The sequence below is a fragment of the Homarus americanus genome, unplaced genomic scaffold (assembly GCF_018991925.1).
Source record: "Homarus americanus isolate GMGI-L3 unplaced genomic scaffold, GMGI_Hamer_2.0 scaffold39392, whole genome shotgun sequence".
In the NCBI taxonomy this organism is placed as follows: Eukaryota; Metazoa; Arthropoda; class Malacostraca; order Decapoda; family Nephropidae; genus Homarus; species Homarus americanus.
Window position 1 is genome coordinate 456,501 of NW_024726055.1, and position 6,000 is coordinate 462,500.

At 47.1% G+C, this 6,000-nt stretch overlaps 1 protein-coding gene across 4 annotated transcripts in view; it reads left to right on the plus strand.

The window, feature by feature from the left end:
* Positions 1-6,000, plus strand: part of LOC121865336 (protein slit-like) — a 212,428-nt gene that overhangs the window by 94,181 nt on the left and 112,247 nt on the right. The gene's annotated exons all lie outside the window — the stretch shown is intronic.

Below are 6,000 nucleotides of genomic sequence, written 5' to 3' on the forward strand. Positions count from 1 at the left end.
GGGTCTTGCAGCTCGTTAACTTAGAGTGTGGTTGTTGTGTTGGCGACAGCTTCTACACCTTAAACACTGGGTCATGCAGCTCGTTAACTTAGAGTGTGGTTGTTGTGTTGGCGACAGCTTCTACACCTTAAACACTGGGTCATGCAGCTCGTTAACTTAGGGTGTGGTCGTTGTGTTGGCGACAGCTTCTACACCTTAAAACACTGGGTCATGCAGCTCGTTAACTTAGAATGTGGTCGTTGTGTTGGCGACAGCTTCTACACCTCTAACACTGGGTCATGCAGCTCGTTAACTTAGAGTGTGGTCGTTGTGTTGGCGACAGCTTCTACACCTCAAACACTGGGTCATGCAGCTCGTTAACTTAGAGTGTGGTCGTTGTGTTGGCGACAGCTTCTACACCTTCAAACACTGGGTCATGCAGCTCGTTAACTTAGGGTGTGGTCGTTGTGTTGGCGACAGCTTCTACACCTTAAACAAATTCACACCTCGGTGGCCCTAGGGCCGGCCATCCTCGTTACACGAGGGGCAGCCATTATTATATTTATTATACATATAATAATGGCCCCAGGTCCATTAGGTCCAGGTTAGACGGGACGTGAACCCTAATGGACACCAATCCCAGTGGTTAGGTTACGGTGAGGTGGAGTCTCTTAATAATAAAGCCTATTAGGACTGGCAGGCTTATCTTACGTAGACAATACACATTTATATCAAGGAGACACATTCCTGAAATTCTTACTCGTTGTTGCCATAGAAAACAGATATAACATTATAACCACTTGTCGTATTACAGTAAAACTAGACAAAATCACTCATAATACGTAATCAGGTGTCGTATTGCAGTTAAACTCTTGAGTTGTATGGGTGACCTGAGCCTCGTGTTTATGAGCCTTGAGATGAGTGTCGAGGCTTCTGGTTACAACAAGTCACTAGAGTGATAGTAGAATTGTTGATGAGTTATGGTAACACTGTCCTCCTCACCTGAGATTTAATCAACAGGTGAAGTGATGGGTAATGTTATATGGTGGTGTGTGTGTGTGTGTGTGTGTGTGTGTGTGTGTGTGTGTGTGTGTGTGTGTGTGTGTGTGTGTGTGTGTGTGTGTGTGTGTGTGTGTGTGTGTGTGTGTGTGTGTGTGTGTGTGTGTGTGTGTGTGTGTGTGTGTGTGTGTGTGTGTGTGTGTGTGTGTGTGTGTGTGTGTGTGTGTGTGTGTGTGTGTGTGTGTGTGTGTGTGTGTGTGTGTGTGTGTGTGCGTGCGTGTGTGTGTGTGTGTGTGTGTGTGTGTGTGTGTGTGTGTGTGTGTGTGTGTGTGTGTGTGTGTGTGTGTGTGTGTGTGTGTGTGTGTGTGTGTGTGTGTGTGTGTGTGTGTGTGTGTGTGTGTGTGTGTGTGTGTGTGTGTGTGTGTGTGTGTGTGTGTGTGTGTGTGTGTGTGTGTGTGTGTGTGTGTGTGTGTGTGTGTGTGTGTGTGTGTGTGTGTGTGTGTGTGTGTGTGTGTGTGTGTGTGTGTGTGTGTGTGTGTGTGTGTGTGTGTGTGTGTGTGTGTGTGTGTGTGTGTGTGTGTGTGTGTGTGTGTGTGTGTGTGTGTGTGTGTGTGTGTGTGTGTGTGTGTGTGTGTGTGTGTGTGTGTGTGTGTGTGTGTGTGTGTGTGTGTGTGTGTGTGTGTGTGTGTGTGTGTGTGTGTGTGTGTGTGTGTGTGTGTGTGTGTGTGTGTGTGTGTGTGTCATTTAACTTCAACAACCACCCTGTAACGATATTTTTGGGGTAATGAAACTTTTTGGTGATTTTGTAATAAAGTTTTTTCGAATATTAAAACTTCTTGTAATGAAACTATGCATTGATGAACCTTAAATTATATCATAAACTCCATAACAATAAATGTGTCTAGTGTGATATTTTGTTAATAAAGTAATAGTCCTTTTATTCGCTCTAGGTTTAGTAATAATAATAAATAATAACAATGATAATGGTAACAGTGATAATAATAATAATAATAATAATAATAATAATAATAATAATAATAATAATAATAATAATAATAATAATAATAATAATAATAATAATAATAATAATAATAATAATAATAACAACAGTGTCAGCTTCGCGGATATTTCAATTATCTACTAAATAAATTGGTATAATTCCTTATAAACAGTTGTACCATGAAGAGGGTGGAGGAAGGAGTCGGGGTGTGGGTGGACGAGGGAGGTGCAGAGGTGGAGGAAGAGTGATGGGGGAAAGAGGGAGCCTGGTGGCCTGGTGGTGTGGGTGGAGGAGGAAGGAGGGAGGGTAATGGTGTGGGTGGAGGTGGAGGGTGGTGGTGTGGGTGGAGGGTGAGTGACGGTGGTGTGGTGGAGGTGGAGGTGTGGTGTGGGTGGAGGTGTGGGTGGAGGTGGAGGGGTGGTGGTGTGGGTGAGGGTGGTGGTGTAAGGAGTGTGGAGGTGGAGGTGGAGGGTGGTGTGGGTGGAGGTGGAGGGTGGTGGTGGGTGGAGGGAGGATGGTGGTGGTGGAGGTGGAGGGTGGTGGTGGGTGGAGGTGGAGGGTGGTGGTGTGGGTGGAGGTGGAGGGCGGTGGTGGTGGGAGGTGGAGGGTGGAGGTGGAGGGTAATGGTGTGGGTGGAGGTGGAGGGTGGTGGTGTGGGTGGGAGGTGAGGGTAATGGTGTGGGTGGAGGTGGAGGTGGTAAGTGGAGTGTGGAGGGTGGTGGTGTGGGTGGAGGTGGGAGAGTGGTGTGGGTGGAGGTGGGAGGGTGGTGGTGTGGGTGGAGGTGAGGGTGGTGGGTGATATGAGGTGGTGTGGGTGGAGGTGTGGAGGGTGGAGGTGGAGGCAATGTGTGGGTGGGAGGTGAGGTGGTGGTGTGGCAAGGTGGAGGGTGGCAGTGGGTGGAGGTGGAGGGTGGTGGTGTGGATGGAGGTGGAGGGTGGTGGTGTGGATGGAGGGGGAGGGTGATAGTATAGGCCTCGGGGAAGGTCTTGTCCCATCCACACAAATAATCCACGATAACGTCACCACCATTTGTCATTAATGGCCGAGGGATACACGCCCCGTAGGGAGGGAGGGAAGAGGGAGCGAGGGGAGGGAGGAGGGATGGAGGGGAGGGAGAGGGTGAGAGGTAGGGAAGGGAGGAGAGGGAGGGAAGAATGGAGAGAGAGGGGAAGACGGGAGAGGTGGGAAGGAGGAAGGGGAGAGGGAGGAAAGGATAAGAGGCAGGGAGGGAGTGAAGGATGGAGCTGCCACTGGGATGGAGGTAAAGTTGACAGTAGGACTGACAGATGGCATCATGGGAAGGATACTGAAATACTGACGGTGATGATGGCGTCGAGTCGGTAATAAGATTATTATGACGCCGCCATAACCTGAACGACCACTATATGCTGAACAACCACCACCTGAACGACTATCACAATAAGAATGACTGACACATGTTGAACGACCACCATAAACTGAACGACCTACGCGACAGTATCTATAAAACCACCTGATGATGGTCGTCCCTCACCCTGGACGAGAGACGCACCATCACTCCCGTCTCCACCAGAATGTGACCCATAATGCCCCACGTGATAACCAATCAGCTGCTTTTTAATAAATAAACCACCGCGCCCTCAGCTGGTGTTGTGACGTTGGTGTATACACAAACATTCTCCTTTCCGTCTCTTGATAAACTCAATTATGTAGGTGTGAGGAGGTGGGGGAGGACCGCTCTAGCTCCTGGCTGGAGGTTCACTGATGACGTGGTTTAGAGCTTTGAGACTCTTACATCCACGCTGGTGTGTCACAACATGGAAAGTCATCACCACCCCACTAAAAAAAATAAAAGTAAAAATAACTGTTTCAATGTTACCAGACGATGTTCTGTTCGTTTTTTGCAATCTTGTTAGCCGCAGCATTATCAACAGATGATGATCTATTCGACTTCAGACCGATGAAACCGAGCCAAGGGTTCCCTGGCCGTGTAGGACAGCCCGCGCTCTGAGGAAGTGTTAGACCATCAGTTTCAAAACGTCCGATATGGAATCAGCAGGACGACTCAGACGGAGCTGCGCGTCCTAAACAGATGACAGTGATGAAACTTCTCGGTGCAGCAAAATACTAGATTAAGTTTAATCCTGGGTGGACCAAGCGCGCCCCCTCGTGCAGTGGGGGACAGCTTTCCTTCCTCTCTGCCTATCTCTTTATCTTCATCTGTGTTCTTTTTCTCTCCTTTCCCTCTTCTCAGTTTCTGTTCTCCTTTACAAACTGTAAGGCTTTGATCTAGCCCACACACAAGTCGCAGAGGAGTAAAGGCAACAGATATAAACACGATAAAATAAACTGTAAACTTGTATTGCCGCTGGGGAAAGAGACTGTGAATAGCTTTATCTGTTTTCTTTAAGCTAAATCTTATCTGTCATCTTTTCCATGGTTCATTTACTAGTTATTTTAGCGGAATCTCGAGCATTTTTGGTTTACGGGGTGTTGACGGGTCTGGGTTTGCATAAACATCCCTAAGACGAACCCTCCGCCCAGGCTGTGACGTAGGCGGGACCAGACCCACGTATATGCAAGATCTCGTCGAGATAAAATGAGAGGAAATAGGTAGAGAAAGAAGAGAAAGGCAAGGAAATGAACAAAAATTAATAAAAATAAAATAAAACAGAAAGAAAAGAAGACAAGAGGAAAGGAACAACAGAAAAGAGGATAAAGATGAGATAACAAGAAAGACTCGACTTCTACCGGGGGAGCATTTTATGAGAATAGTTGGATCTTGTGTGACAGACATTGAGGGAGGGAAGGAGCGTTTACAGTACACCTTGGGGACAGGTGGTAGGTCGTGGAGGAAGTAAGAGTGAGGGAGAGTAGAGGAAGCTAGAGTAAAACTATACAGAGTGTGAGTGTGTAGAGAGAGGCAGGAAGAGGTCAGGGGAACACGTCGGGCTAACCTGTTACTTTGTCATGTAGGCTCACGGGTCACTAGGGTGTGTGTGTGGGTGATGTTTACACTGACGGGCGGCGCGAGGGAAAGGGATGGATGGCCACCATTTGTAGAGGCCGAGTGATGATGGCTGCTTGTGGTGGTGTGTAGGTGGAGGCGGTGATGGAGGTGTTGGTGGTGTTGGTGGTGTTGGAGGTGTTGGTGGTGTTGGTGGTATAGGTGGGGGAGATGAGGAGGCCTTATCTCTAAATCACAGTTCCTATCCTGTTAATATTTTACTCATCAGATGATTAGTAATTATATTCCCGGGCGAGTTCAACAATTATTATAATCACGTGCTTGCATTCTCGTGTACGTCGCATCCACCATGCCCGTGTTCGTAGCGTCCGTGACTCACCCTTCCTATAAGAGCGATAATAGGTAGAATCTGATTGAAATTAGCGATTTGGGGTGAAAATTGGCAACTTGAGATGAAAATTGGAAACTTGTGGGTGAAAATGGCAACTGAGGGGTTAGTTTTATAATGCGAAATCATCATAAACAACATCAGTACCAAATGTAGGGCGATACAAGCGTGAGATAACACCAGAGGATATACCGTGTGTTCGACTTGAGGCTGATCAATACAGGCTCTCTCTCTCTCTCTCTCTCTCTCTCTCTCTCTCTCTCTCTCTCTCTCTCTCTCTTTATATATACTGTGATGTGGTTAAAACCCTCTCGTAGCCTTAAAGAAAAGATCAACAAAACCTAACCTAACCCAATAAACACCTCAGTGATGGACTCCCTATTTAAGAATTATTATGGTTTGTGTTGCACCTGTTCACATATATTGATTTCCTTCTACGAATAACCTAGCAATATACAGTTCTTGGTGATGCTGCAATGTCCGGTGTGATTTTTGGTTGTTTATTTACAATTTTAGCTGTGTTTATAAAGTTGATGATGGTGTGAGAAGGGTGGTGGTGGATGGTGGTAGTGGTGGTGGTTGTGGTGGAGGAGGTAGAAGTAGTGGTGGAGGGAGGGAGGTAATGGTTGCGGAGATGGTACAGTAGAGGTGGTATTAGTAGAAATAGTAGTGAGGGTTGGTGGGGG